The sequence below is a fragment of the Cryptomeria japonica genome, unplaced genomic scaffold (genome assembly GCF_030272615.1).
Source record: "Cryptomeria japonica unplaced genomic scaffold, Sugi_1.0 HiC_scaffold_114, whole genome shotgun sequence".
NCBI lineage: Eukaryota > Viridiplantae > Streptophyta > Pinopsida > Cupressales > Cupressaceae > Cryptomeria > Cryptomeria japonica.
Window position 1 is genome coordinate 170001 of NW_026728936.1, and position 15000 is coordinate 185000.

The 15000-nt window shown below is 59.8% G+C and overlaps 1 non-coding gene across 1 annotated transcript; it reads right to left on the reverse strand.

Annotated features, from left to right (window-relative positions):
* Window positions 1-3387: 3387 nt before the first annotated feature.
* On the reverse strand, window positions 3388-3506 carry LOC131865547 (5S ribosomal RNA). The gene has a single exon (XR_009364267.1). It is a non-coding gene; the product is annotated as a 5S ribosomal RNA (ribosomal RNA).
* Window positions 3507-15000: the final 11494 nt, after the last annotated feature.

Here is a 15000-nt window from a genome sequence, read left to right on the forward strand (position 1 = left end):
TCCAAGGTGCGGCCTGCACGAAGTCGGAGCCCGGTTTGCCCCGGGTGTGCACCTCGGGTGGGCACCTTGGTGCGCATGCCTTGCCTGGGCTGCGCACCAGGGCGGGCTCAAGATGGCACCCGCGTTCCTTTTTTTTCACTATCTTTCAAAACGGAAATTTTAAAATCTCATTTTTTTTTGCCTTTTTCTGGAAATTAGTGAAGGCAGCGCATCAAAGGTGCGCACCTCGCTGCCCACCACGGTGCGCAACGCCGGTGGGCACCCGGGAGTGCTTCGAAGTGTGCTCCAAGGTGCTGCGTGCACGTTGTCGGAGCCCGGTTTGCCCCGGGTGCGCACCTCGCGTGCACCTTCGTCGGGGTGGGCACCTTGGCTGGGTTTGCCCCGGCTGCGCTCCGAAGCGGGGTTATTGGAGCGCCGCCTCTTTTTTTGTCGGAGCGTTTGGTGGGGTTTCTCGCATTGGCTCTTCCGAGGCCCGGTTGCCACCCTGGCGCGCACGAAGTCGGAAGTAGGGTTAATTGCCCGGGTGCGCACCTTTGCCAGGGTGGGCACCTTACCTGGGCTGCGCACCAGGGCGGGCTCAAGATGGCACGCGCGTTCCGTTTTTTTCACTATCTTTCAAAACGGAAATTTTAAAATCTCCTTTTTTTTTTGCCTTTTCTGGAAATTAGTGAAGGCAGCGCATCAAAGGTGCGCACCTCGCTGCCCACCTTGGTGTGCTCTGAGGTGCGCACCCGGGAGCGCTACGAAGTGTGCTCCAAGGTGCGGCGTGCACGTTGTCGGAGCCCGGTTTGCCCCGGGTGCGCACCTCGCCTGCACCTTGGCCGGGGTGGGCACCTTGGCTGGGTTTGCCCAGGGTGCGCTCCGAAGCGGGGTTACTGGAGCGCCCCCTCTTTTTTTGTCAGAGCGTTTGGTGGGGTTTCTCGCATTGGCTCTTCCCAGGCCCGGTTGTTGGGTGCGCTCCCACCCTGGCGCGCGCGAAGTTGGAAGTTGGGTTAATTGCCCGGGCGCGCACCTTCGCCAGGGTGGGCACCTTGGTGCGCACACCTTGGCTGGGCTGCGCACCAGGGCGGGCTCAAGATGGCACCAGCATTCCCTTTTTCTCACTATCTTTCAAAACGGAAATTTTAAAATCTCGTTTTTTTTTTGCCTTTTATGGAAATTAGTGAAGGCATCGCATCAAAGGTGCGCACCTCGCTGCCCACCTTGGTGTGCTCCGAGGTGCCCACCACGGTGCGCAACGCCGGTGCGAACCCGGGAGCGCCCCGATGTGTGCTCCAAGGTGCGGCGTGCACGAAGTCGGACCCCGGTTTGCCCCGGGTGCGCACCTCGCGTGCACCTTGGTGCGCACACCTTGGCTGGGTTGCGCGGCCTGGTGGGCACCATGGTGCGCACCAAGGAGCGCTCCGAAGTGTGCTCCAAGGTGCGGCGTGCACGAAGTCGGAGCCCGGTTTGCCCCGGGTACGCACCTCGCGTGCACCTTCGCCGAGGTGGGCACCTCGGCTGGGTTGCGCGCCCTGGTGCGCACCAAGGAGCGCTCCGAAGTGTGCTCCAAGGTGCGGCGTGCACGAAGTCGGAGCCCGGTTTGCCCCGGGTGCGCACCTTCGCCGCGGTGCGCACCATGGCGTGCACGAAGTCGGAGCCCGGTTTGCCCCGGGTGCGCACCTCGCGTGCACCTTCGGCGGGGTTGCGCGCCCTGGTGGGCACCATGGTGCGCACCAAGGAGCGCTCCGAAGTGTGCTCCAAGGTGCGGCGTGCACGAAGTCGGAGCCCGGTTTGCCCCGGGTGCGCACCTCGCGTGCACCTTCGGCGGGGTTGCGCGCCCTGGTGGGCACCATGGTGCGCACCAAGGAGCGCTCCGAAGTGTGCTCCAAGGTGCGGCGTGCACGAAGTCGGAGCCCGGTTTGCCCCGGGTGCGCACCTCGCGTGCACCTTCGCCGCGGTGGGCACCATGGCGTGCACGAAGTCGGAGCCCGGTTTGCCCCGGGTGCGCACCTCGCGTGCACCTTCGCCGGGGTGGGCACCTCGGCTGGGTTGCGCGCCCTGGTGCGCACCAAGGAGCGCTCCGAAGTGTGCTCCAAGGTGCGGCGTGCACGAAGTCGGAGCCCGGTTTGCCCCGGGTGCGCACCTCGCGTGCACCTTCGCCAGGGTGGGCACCTCGGTGCGCACACCTTCTCAATGTTTTCTTGCCTTTTCTGGAAATTGGTGAAGGCAGCGCATCAAAGGTGCGCACCTCGGTGTGCTCCGAGGTGCGAACCCGAGAGCGCTCCGAGGTGCCCACGAAGTCGAAAGTCGGGTTAATTGCATTGTTTTCCCCGGGTGCGCTCCGAGGTGCGCAACATCGGCGCGCACCAAGGAGGGCTCCGAAGTGTGCTCCAAGGTGCGCACGATGGCGTGCACCTCTGGTGCGCACGATTCGGAGCTCGGTTTGACCGGGGTGCGCACACCTTGGCTGGGTTGCGCACCTTTTGTGCGCTCCAAGGTGCGCACGAAGTCGGAGCTCGGTTTGCCCCGGGTGCGCACCTTCGCCAGGGTGCGCACCTTGATGCGCACGCCTTGGCTGGGCTGCGCACCTTGGTGGGCGCCATGGTGCGCACCTTTCGTGCGCTCCAAGGTGCGCACGAAGTCGGAGCTCGGTTTGCCCCGGGTGCGCACCTTGGTGGGCGCCATGGTGCACTCCGAGGTGCCCAAGATTGGTGCGCACCAAGGAGCGCTCCGAAGTGTGCTCCAAGGTGCGCGCGAAGTCGAAAGTTGGGTTAATTGTCCGGTTTGCCTCGGGTGCGCACCTTGCGTGCACCTTCGCCAGGGTGGGCGCCTTGGTGCGCACACCTTGGCTGGGCTGCGCACACCTTGGCACCCGCGTTTCCTTCATTTTAAATTTTTTTTTTTTACAATCTCTCAAGTGGGAAATTCTATAATCTCAACTTTTTTTGCCTTTTCAGGAAACTTTTGAATGGAGCGCATCATTGGTGCGCTCCGAAGTGTGCTCCAAAGCTCTCTCCAGCTGCGTGCACCTGCCCCGGCCGCGCACCCGGCCCCGCCCAGCTTCGCTCACCTGTCCCGGGCGTCTGGTGCGGAACCTTAGAGTAAGAAACATCACCGTGCACCTTGGCCAACGTGCGCGACTCGACCGAGCGCGCACTGGCCGAGGTGCACACCGATTTCACCTGGGTGCGCGCGCAGCACCTCGGGCGCACCGGGGTGCGCGCACAACGCCCGGGTTGCACCGTGGCCTGTGTGCTCGGGGCGCCTCGGGTGCGCGCTCGGTGTCGCCCCCGCGCGCGCGGTAGTGCGGGCAGCGCACCCCGGCCCGGCCCGGCCCCGACGAGAACGCAAACGGGCAAAAGGTTTATTCAAATAGCATTGCGACGCCCGGCGAAAAACTAAAAAAGGGTGCAACACCGGGACTTCCCGGGAGGTCACCCATCCCAGTACTACTCCGGCCCAAGCGCGCTTAACTGCGGAGTTCTGATGGGATCCGGTGCACTAACGCTGGTATGATCGCACCCGTTATGAGCTTGTCGCAGTGTGTACTTAGCAAACCGCGACCCACGTGCGAATCCACCCCGGCCACCCACCCCCGTCGAGGTGCACACCCTCCCTCGCGAAGTGCGCCCCGTTCGCCAAGTGTGAGCCCTGCCCGGGTGCGCGCACCTTGCTAGGGCGTCGGGTGTGCACCCGGCCCGGCCTACGTGCGTGCACCTGGAGGGGGCGTCGTGTGCGTGCAGTGTCCCGTCTGCAACGCGGTGCCCACACACCACCTCGGGCGCAACGACCTGCGCTCACATGTGGGCCGAGTGCACCTTGGTGCATGTTCGGGGCGCCTCGGGTGCACGCTCGATCTTGCCCCGGTGCACCAAGGCGCTCGGTTTGCCCCGGGTGCGCACTTGGTGCAAGGTGGGCACCCAAAATAGGGATCAAGCACCAAAACACAAGTTTCGGGATGCAAAATGGGACCCAAGGACCACAAATGCGTTCCAAGACCCATGATGGGTCCACGAGAACAAAAATGTGTTCCGAGACTTAATAAACAAATATTGGGTTTTAGGAGAAGAAACATGCTCTGATGCCCAAAACGAGAATCGACCCCGAAAAGGCCACAGGCCAAAAGTGGGATGCGAGACAAAAAAAAATGGGACCCGAGGACCAAAATTGGGTTCCCAGGTCGAAGACAGGGCAACCGGACAAGAAACGACCTCTAAGGCTCGAAATGAGTCCCGACGACTAAAACTTGACAAGAAGCACCCATCAGGCACCCAACTCGACACCCATGGGATGCCGACCCACCCGGGCTTCCACCTAGCACACCTTGGCACCCACCCACCCTCGCACCCAACCTCGCACCCAACTTAGCACCTTTGAACCCACATTGGCACTCACCCTGACCCTGGCACCTTGGAACCCACATTGGCACTCACCTTGACCCTGGCACCCACCTTTGCACTCACCTTGGGACCCACCCTGGCTCCCACCTCGGCACCCACCCAGACACCCACCTTGGTTCCTTGGCACCCACCTTGGATCCTTGGCACCCACCCCGACACCCACCTTGGCACGCAACTTGGCTACTTGCCACCCACCTTGGCTCCTTGACGCCCACCCCGACAACCACCCCGTGACCTACCCTGGCTAGGGTTGGTGCACACCCACCCTGGTGCCCACCTTGGCACCCACCCTATGACCCACCTTGGCACGCACCTTAGTACCCACCCCGTTACCCACCCTAGGACCCACCCCGTGACCCACCTTGGCCAGGGTGGGTGCACCCACCCTGGTGCCCACCTTGGCACCCACCCATCCTAGCACCCAGCCTGTGACCGGGCTTGGAACCCAACCTTGCACCCGCACCCGTCTTGGCCAGTGTGGGTGCGCACCCATCCTGGCACCCACGTTGTGACACACCCTTTAACCCACGCACCCTAGCACCCACGTTGGCACCCACCTTGGAACCCAACCTAGCAACTTGGCACCCACCCCGTGACCCACCTTGGCATCCACCATAGCAGTCGCCGACTTGGCACCCACCTCGGCACCCACCTTGACACTTGTGGACCCACCTTGCCACTCACCCTAGCATCGACCCATCCTAGCACCCACCCTGGCACCTTTGCACCCTAGCACTCACCCATCCTAGCACCTAACCTGTGACCCACCTTGACACTCACCCTCGCACCCACCTTGGAACCCAACCTAGCACCCACCCACCCTGACACCAACCCTAGCACCTACCCACCCTTGCACCCACCCTGTGACCCATCTTGGCACCCACCCATCCTACCACTCAACCTATCACCCACCTTCTCACCCACCTTGGCATCCACCTTAGCACCCACCCACACTGGCACCTTGGCACCCACCTCGGGCAAGGTGGGTGCACACCCACCCTGGCACCCAATTTAGAACCCACCGAGCATGTTACCCACCTTGGCACCCACATTGCAGCCCACCCTAGTACCCACCCTATGACCCACATTGGCATCCACACCCTAGCACCCAGGCACCTCGACACCCGCCTTGACACCCACCCTAGCACTGAACCTGTGACCCACCTTGGAACTCACCCTAGAACCCACCCACCCTGTGAACCACCTTGGCATCCACCTTAGCACCCACCCACCTTGGCACCCACTCTAGCACTCACCCATCCTAACACCCAACTTGTTACCCACCTTGGCACCCGCCCTCGCGTCCACCTTGAAACCCACCCTAGCACCCACCCACGCAGGAGCCCACCTTGGCACCCAACCTAACACCCACGCATCCTGGCACCCAACTTGTGACCCACCTTGGAACCCACCCTAGTACCCACCTTTGAACCCACTATATCACCAACCCACCTTGGCACCCACCCTATGACCCTCTTTGGAATCCACCCTAGCACGCACCCACCCTGGCACCCACCATGGAGCGCACCCTAGCACCCACCCACCTCGGCACGCACCTCAACACCCACCTTGGTGTGCGCACTGCGCCAACCTCTCAAAGACCCTATGTGGTGCGCTCCAAAGTGTACACCTTTGGTGCGCTCCAAGGTGCGCACCTTTGGTGCACACCGAGGTGCACACCAAAGTGTGCACCGAGGTGAGCACCAAAGTGCACTCCAGGGTGCACACCAAGGCGTGCACCTTTGGTGCGGTCAATGCAAACGAATTCGGAAGTTGGGGTCGATGTCCTAATCGCTGCTGCAGACTACACGTATGAGAATCGGACAAATAGCTTTATATAGGGGAGGTGTTGCGTTTGATGGGTCGACTCCCCTGGTTGTGTGCACTGCACCAACTTCAAAGACCCTGTCTTGTTTAAGAAGTCAAAAGTTGGGGTGGATGTCCTAATCATTGCTGCAGTCTACGCATGTATGAGAATCAGACAAATAGCTTATATAGGGGAGGTGTTGCATTCGGTGGGTTGACTCCCCTGGTTGTGCGCACTGCGCCAACCTCAAAGACCCCGCATAGCAGAAGAAGTCGGAAGTCGGATTTTGGTGAGCACCAAGGCGTGCACCTTTGGTGCGGTCAACGCAGACGAATTCAGAAGTTGGGGTGGATGTCCTAATCGTTGTTGCAGGCTACACATGTATGAGAATCAGACAAATAGCTTATATAGGGGAGGTGTTGGGTTTGATGGGTCAACTCCCTTGGTTGTGCGCATTACGCCAACCTCAAAGACCTTGTTTTCGTTAAGAAGTCAAAAGTTGGGGTCAATGTCCTAATGGCTCCTGCAGGCTACACATGTATGAGAATCGGACAAATAGCTTATATAGGGGAGGTGTTGGGTTTGATGGGTCGACTCCCCTGGTTGTGCGCATTACGTCAACCTCAAAGACCTTGTTTTCGTTAAGAAGTCAAAAGTTGGGGTCGATGTCCTAATTGCTCCTGTAGACTACACATGTATGAGAATCAGACAAATAGCTTATATAGGGGAGGTGTTGGGTTTGATGGGTTGACTCCCCTAGTTGTTCGCATTACACCAACCTCAAAGACCTTGTTTTCGTTTAGAAGCCGAAAGTTGGGGTCGATGTCCTAATTGCTCCTGCAGGCTACGCATGTATGAGAATCAGACAAATAGCTTATATAGGGGAGGTGTTGGGTTTGATGGGTCGACTCCCCTGGTTGTGCGCATTGCGCCAACCTCAAAGACCCTGCATTGCGGATGAAGTCGAAAGTCAGAGTTTGGTGTGCTACAAGGTGTGGTCGAAGGTGCTCACCTAGGTGTGCACCTTTGGAGCACAGGAAAAGTGCCCTCCAAAAGTGCGCACCTTTGGAGTGCACAAAAGTGCCCTCCAAAAGTGCGCACCTTTGGAGCGCAGAAAAGTGCCCTCCAAAAAGTGCCCTCCAAAAGTGCGCACCTTTGGAGCGCAGAAAAGTGCCCTCCAAAAAGTGCCCTCCAAAAGTGCGCACCTTTGGAGCGCAGAAAAGTGCCCTCCAAAAAGTGCCCTCCAAAAGTGCGCACCTTTGGAGCGCAGAAAAGTGCCCTCCAAAAAGTGCCCTCCAAAAGTGCGCACCTTTGGAGCGCAGAAAAGTGCCCTCCAAAAAGTGCCCTCCAAAAGTGCGCACCTTTGGAGCGCAGAAAAGTGCCCTCCAAAAAGTGCCCTCCAAAAGTGCGCACCTTTGGAGCGCAGAAAAGTGCCCTCCAAAAAGTGCCCTCCAAAAGTGCGCACCTTTGGAGCGCAGAAAAGTGCCCTCCAAAAAGTGCCCTCCAAAAGTGCGCACCTTTGGAGCGCAGAAAAGTGCCCTCCAAAAAGTGCCCTCCAAAAGTGCGCACCTTTGGAGCGCAGAAAAGTGCCCTCCAAAAGTGCGCACCTTTGGAGCGCACAAAAGTGCCCTCCAAAAGTGCGCACTTTTGGTGCGCACCAAGGCGCTGGTTCGGTCGTTGCAGGCGAGTTCGGAAGTTGGGGTCGATGTCCTGAGCGGAGGTGCAAACTACACAGGTGTCGGAATCGGACAAATAGCTTATATAGGGGAGGTGTATGCTTCGATGGGTCGACTCCCCAGGTTGAGCGCACCGCGCCAACCTCAAAGACCCTACGGTATGGATGAAGTCGGAAGTTGGGTCCGATGACCGATTCGATTAGTAGGTATGCTCATGAGGTCGGAATTTGGGTCCGATGACCTGCCATGTGCAGGAAGGCGAATGTTGACACTGTGCGTTGCAAGGTGCACACCAAGGCGCTGGTGCGGTCTTTTTAGTCGAGTTCGGAAGTTGGGGTCGATGTCCTGATCGGAGGTGCAAGCTACACAGGTGTGGGAATCGGACAAATAGCTTATATAGGGGAGGTGTATGCTTCGTTGGGTCGACTCCCCGGGTTGAGCGCACCGCGCCAACCTCAAAGACCCTACGGTATGGATGAAGTCGGAAGTTGGGTCCGATGACCGATTCGATATGTAGGCATACTCGCGAGGTCGGAATTTGGGTCCGATGACCTGCCACGTGCAGGAAGGCGAATGTTGGCACTGTGCGTTGCAAGGTGCGCACCAAGGCGCTGGTTCGGTCGTTGGAGGCGAGTTCGGAAGTTGGGGTCGATGTCTTGATCGGAGGTGCAAACTACACAGGTGTGGGAATCGGACAAATAGCTTATATAGGGGAGGTGTATGCTTCGTTGGGTCGACTCCCCGGGTTGAGCGCACCGCGCCAACCTCAAAGACCCTACGGTATGGATGAAGTCGGAAGTTGGGTCCGATGACCGATTCGATATGTAGGCATACTCGCGAGGTCGGAATTTGGGTCCGATGACCTGCCATGTGCAGGAAGGCGAATGTTGGGACTGTGCGTCGCAAGGTGCGCACCAAGGCGCTGGTGCCGTCGTTGCAGTCGAGTTCGGAAGTTGGGGTCGATGTCCTGGTCAGAGGTGCAAACTACACAGGTGTGGGAATCGGACAAATAGCTTATATAGGGGAGGTGTATGCTTCGATGGGTCGACTCCCTGGGTTGAGCGCACCGCGCCAACCTCAAAGACCCTACAGTATGGATGAAGTCGGAAGTTGGGTCCGATGACCGATTCGATACGTAGGCATATTGGCGAGGTCTGAATTTGTGTCCGATGACCTGCCATGCGCAGGAAGGCGGAATTTGGGTCCGATGACCGAGTTGATGGCGTGCCATGCGCAGAAAGGCGGAATTTGGGTCCGATGACCGAGTTGATGTTGATGGCCCGCCATGCACAGGAAGGCGGAATTTGGGTCCGATGACCGATTTGAAGGCGTGCCATACGCAAAAAGGCGGAGTTTGGGTCCGATGACCGAGTTGATATTGATGGCCCGCCATGCGCAGGAAGGCGGAATTTGGGTCCGATGACCTGACATACGCATGGAGTCCGACTCGGGGGCCGATGTTCGATTCGATGACTTGCATTGTGGGTAAAGTCGGAAGTTGTGGTCTTTGACCCGATTCGATGACCAGACTTCGGCTGCTTGAGAATCGGACAAATAACTTATATAGGGGAGGTAGTGTTCTCGAGCATCCTCCCCCCGTGCCCGTTTATGTCGATTGATGCTGGTGCTCGACTGGTTGGAGCGCTCGGATGCAAAAATCTTGCACCAGGATTTATCGATTGTGATGGACACGGCAAGTCTCCTGATTGCTATGCAGGAGCTCATCGTGAATCTCTATGCGGCCTTGGTATGGACTCGACCTGCGGAATGGTTCGGCAATGGTAGTCGCTCCAACACGTCCTTGCAATGGCCACAGAGGTGATTCGACTAGAGCTCCAGTCTAGCTTTTGGGTTGCTTGGCGGACTGGTATAGCCGCGATCGAGTTCCGGCCATGAACGTTTTAGATAGCTCTTGGGCTTTCTGGGACGGAAGTCGGAAGTTTGGGCTGTTGTCCGATTTGATGACCATTCTTCGGATGTGTGAGAATCGGACAAATAACTTATATAGGGGACTGTGTTGTCTCACGCAGCCCCCTCCGTGCCCCTCTATCTCGACCGATGTTGGTGCTTGAAAGGGTTGGGATCGCTCGGATTTATAAACGTGCACCACCATTTGTCGAGTGTGAGGGACGCGGCAGGTCTCCTAAATGCTATGCGGGCGCTCTCTGAGAATCTCTATCCGGCCTCGACACAGACTAGTCTTGCTGAATGGTTTGGCACTGGTAGTCGATCCAACACGTCGTTGTTGTGGCCGCCTAGGCGATTCGATTCGAGCCCCCGTCTAGCTTTTGGGTTGCTTGGCGGATTTTGCCCTATCCGCAAGTGAGCTCGGTCCCTAAACGTTCGAGAAACCCGATTGCTATGCGCCGACTCTCTTTTTTGCGAGCCTCCATCTAGCTTTTGGGTCTCTACGGAACGGAAGTCGGAATCTGGGACCGTTGTTTGATTCGACGAGGCAGACTACGGTTGTGCGAGAATCGGACAAATAACTTATATAGGGGAGGTGTTGACTGGAGCATTCTCCCCCGTGCCCCTCTAACTCGACCAATGCTGGCGCTCGAACGGTGGTAGCGCTCGGATTTTCATTGAGCGCCAGCATTGGTCGATTTAGAGGGGCATGCGAGATTCCCGAATGCTATGCGAGGGCTCTAACGGAAATGTCTATTGGTTTCGGTATGGATGCAATTGCGAGTGGTTCGGCAAAGGTAGTCGTTCCGATGCGTCCATGTCGTGGCCAAATCGATAATTCGATTTGAGCCCTCGTATAGCATTTGGGTCTCTCGATGTGATTCCGCATTCCAGTCCCTTTGGGCACTGCTTGAGCCGCATCCCAGGGGGTTCCCTTCCCAATAATCTGCCTCGCAACCCGATTGCTATGCGGTGAGGCTCCTCGGCCGCCTCGGAACTATCTGTGTATCAGACGCATCGCGGGATAAGGGGTTGGCAACGGTAGTCGCCCCAAGCGCGTCCGATGCTTGGACCATTCCGAGGCGGCCCTGAAGCCTCTTCCGTCTAGCCGTTGGGTCCTTCTCGCCGCATCCCTCGCCTCGCACCCCGATTGCTATGCGGTGAGGCTCCTCGGCCGCCTCGGAACTATCTGTGTATCGGACGCGTCGCGGGATAAGGGGTTGTCACTGGTAGTCGCCCCAAGCGCGTCCGATGCTTGGACCATTCCGAGGCGGCCCTGAAGCCTCTTCCGTCTAGCCGTTGGGTCCTTCTCGCCGCATCCCTCGCCTCGCACCCCGATTGCTATGCGGTGAGGCTCCTCGGCCGCCTCGGAACTATCTGTGTATCGGACGCGTCGCGGGATAAGGGGTTGTCATTGGTAGTCGCCCCAAGCGCGTCCGATGCTTGGACCATTCCGAGGCGGCCCTGAAGCCTCTTCCGTCTAGCCGTTGGGTCCTTCTCGCCGCATCCCTCGCCTCGCACCCCGATTGCTATGCGGTGAGGCTCCTCGGCCGCCTCGGAACTATCTGTGTATCGGACGCGTCGCGGGATAAGGGGTTGTCACTGGTAGTCGCCCCAAGCGCGTCCGATGCTTGGACCATTCCGAGGCGGCCCTGAAGCCTCTTCCGTCTAGCCGTTGGGTCCTTCTCGCCGCATCCCTCGCCTCGCACCCCGATTGCTATGCGGTGAGGCTCCTCGGCCGCCTCGGAACTATCTGTGTATCGGACGCGTCGCGGGATAAGGGGTTGTCACTGGTAGTCGCCCCAAGCGCGTTCGATGCTTGGACCATTCCGAGGCGGCCCTGAAGCCTCTTCCGTCTAGCCGTTGGGTCCTTCTCGCCGCATCCCTCGCCTCGCACCCCGATTGCTATGCGGTGAGGCTCCTCGGCCGCCTTGGAACTATCTGTGTATCGGACGCGTCGCGGGATAAGGGGTTGTCACTGGTAGTCGCCCCAAGCGCGTCCGATGCTTGGACCATTCCGAGGCGGACCCGAAGCCTCTTCCGTCTAGCCGTTGGGTCCTTCTCGCCGCATCCTTCGCCTCGCACCCCGATTGCTATGCGGTGAGGCTCCTCGGCCGCCTCGGAACTATCTGTGTATCGGACGCGTCGCGGGATAAGGGGTTGTCACTGGTAGTCGCCCCAAGCGCGTCCGATGCTTGGACCATTCCGAGGCGGACCCGAAGCCTCTTCCGTCTAGCCGTTGGGTCCTTCTCGCCGCATCCCTCGCCTCGCACCCCGATTGCTATGCGGTGAGGCTCCTCGGCCGCCTTGGAACTATCTGTGTATCGGACGCGTCGCGGGATAAGGGGTTGTCACTGGTAGTCGCCCCAAGCGCGTCCGATGCTTGGACCATTCCGAGGCGGACCCGAAGCCTCTTCCGTCTAGCCGTTGGGTCCTTCTCGCCGCATCCCTCGCCTCGCACCCCGATTGCTATGCGGTGAGGCTCCTCGGCCGCCTTGGAACTATCTGTGTATCGGACGCGTCGCGGGATAAGGGGTTGTCACTGGTAGTCGCCCCAAGCGCGTCCGATGCTTGGACCATTCCGAGGCGGACCCGAAGCCTCTTCCGTCTAGCCGTTGGGTCCTTCTCGCCGCATCCCTCGCCTCGCACCCCGATTGCTATGCGGTGAGGCTCCTCGGCCGCCTTGGAACTATCTGTGTATCGGACGCGTCGCGGGATAAGGGGTTGTCACTGGTAGTCGCCCCAAGCGCGTCCGATGCTTGGACCATTCCGAGGCGGCCCCGAAGCCTCTTCCGTGTAGCCGTTGGGTCCTTCTCGCCGCATCCCTCGCCTCGCACCCCGATTGCTATGCGGTGAGGCTCCTCGGCCGCCTTGGAACTATCTGTGTATCGGACGCGTCGCGGGATAAGGGGTTGTCACTGGTAGTCGCCCCAAGCGCGTCCGATGCTTGGACCATTCCGAGGCGGCCCCGAAGCCTCTTCCGTGTAGCCGTTGGGTCCTTCTCGCCGCATCCCTCGCCTCGCACCCCGATTGCTATGCGGTGAGGCTCCTCGGCCGCCTTGGAACTATCTGTGTATCGGACGCGTCGCGGGATAAGGGGTTGTCACTGGTAGTCGCCCCAAGCGCGTCCGATGCTTGGACCATTCCGAGGCGGACCTGAAGCCTCTTCCCTCTAGCCGTTGGGGCTTTCTCGCCGCATCCCTCGCCTCGCACCCTGATTGCTATGCTGTGAGGCTCCTCGGCCGCCTTGGAACTATCTGTGTATCGGACGCATCGCGGGATAAGGGGTTGGCAGTGGTAGTCGCCCCAAGCGCATCCGATGCTTGGACCATTCCGAGGCGGCCCTGCAGCCTCTTCCGTCTAGCCGTTGGGGCCATCTCGCCGCATCCCCCACCTCGCACCACGATTGCTATGCGGTGAGGCTCCTTGGCCGCCTCGGAACTATCTGTGTATCGGACGCATCGCGGGATAAGGGGTTGTCACTGGTAGTCGCCCCAAGCGCGTCCGATGCTTGGACTATTCCGAGGCGGCCCTGCAGCCTCTTCCGTCTAGCCGTTGGGGCCATCTCGCTGCATCCCCCACCTCCTCGGCCGCCTCGGAACTATCTGTGTATCGGACGCATCGCGGGATAAGGGGTTGGCAGTGGTAGTCGCCCCAAGCGCGTCCGATGCTTGGACTATTCCGAGGCAGCCCTGCAGCCTCTTCCGTCTAGCCTTTGGGGCCATCTCGCCGCATCCCTCGCCTCGCACCCCGATTGCTATGCGGTGAGGCTCCTCGGCCGCCTGGGAACTATCTTCGTATCGGACGCATCGCGGGATAAGGGGTTGTCACTGGTAGTCGCCCCAAGCGCGTCCGATGCTTGGACTATTCCGAGGCGGCCCTGTGGCCTCTTCCGTCTAGCCGTTGGGGCCATCTCGCCGCATCCCCCACCTCGCACCCCGATTGCTATGCGGTGAGGCTCTTCGGCCGCCTTGGAACTATCTTCGTATCGGACGCATCGCGGGATAAGGGGTTGTCACTGGTAGTGGCCCCAAGCGCGTCCGATGCTTGGACTATTCCGAGGCGGCCCTGCAGCCTCTTCCGTCTAGCCGTTGGGGCCATCTCGCCGCATCCCCCACCTCGCACCCCGATTGCTAGGCGGTGAGGCTCCTCGGCCGCCTTGGAACTATCTTCGTATCGGACGCATCGCGGGATAAGGGGTTGTCACTGGTAGTCGCCCCAAGCGCGTCCGATGCTTGGACTATTCCGACGCGGCCCTGTGGCCTCTTCCGTCTAGCCGTTGGGGCCATCTCGCCGCATCCCCCACCTCGCACCCCGATTGCTATGCGGTGAGGCTCCTCGGCCGCCTTGGAACCATCTTCGTATCGGACGCATCGCGGGATAGGGGGCTGTCACTGGTAGTCGCCCCAAGCGTGTCCGATGCTTGGACCATTCCTAGGCGGCCCTGAAGCCTCTTCCGTCTAGCCGTTGGGGCCTTCCCGCCCCATCCCTCGCCTCGCACCCCCGATTGCTATGCGGTGAGGCTCCTCGGCCGCCTTGGAACCATCTGTGTATCGGACGCATCGCGGGATAAGGGGTTGGCACTGGCAGTCGCCCCAAGCGCGTCCGATGCTTGGACCATTCCGAGGTGGCCCTGAAGCCTCTTCCGTCTAGCCGTTGGGGCCTTCCCGCCCCATCCCTCGCCTCGCACCCCGATTGATATGCGGTGAGGCTCCTCGGCCGCCTTGGAACTATCTGTGTATCGGACGCATCGCGGGATAAGGGGTTGGCACTGGTAGTCGTCCCAATCGCATCCGATGCTTGGACCATTCCGAGGCGGCCCTGCAGCCTCTTCCGTTTAGCCGTCGGGGCCTTCCCGCCGCATCCCTCGCCTCGCATCCCGATTCCTATGCGGTGAGTCTTCTCGGCCGCCGCGGAACTATACCTGTTATTGCTACTGCATCCTTCGGCTGGTAACCTCCTCTGCCGCCTTGGAACGTTCTCTTTGTCGGACGCGTCGCGGGATAAGGGGTTGGCACTGGTAGTCGCCCCAAGCGCGCCCGATGCATAGACCGCTCCGAGTCGACCTTGCTTTCAGCCTCTCACATGCATAGACCTCTCTGAGTCGACCCTGCAGCCTCTCACGTTTAGCCTTTGGAATCTCGCCTCACAACATGATTGCTATCCTTGATGCATCCCTTGCCTCGAGCCCTGATTGCTTTCTTGGCTGCATCCCTCCTCTCCTCAC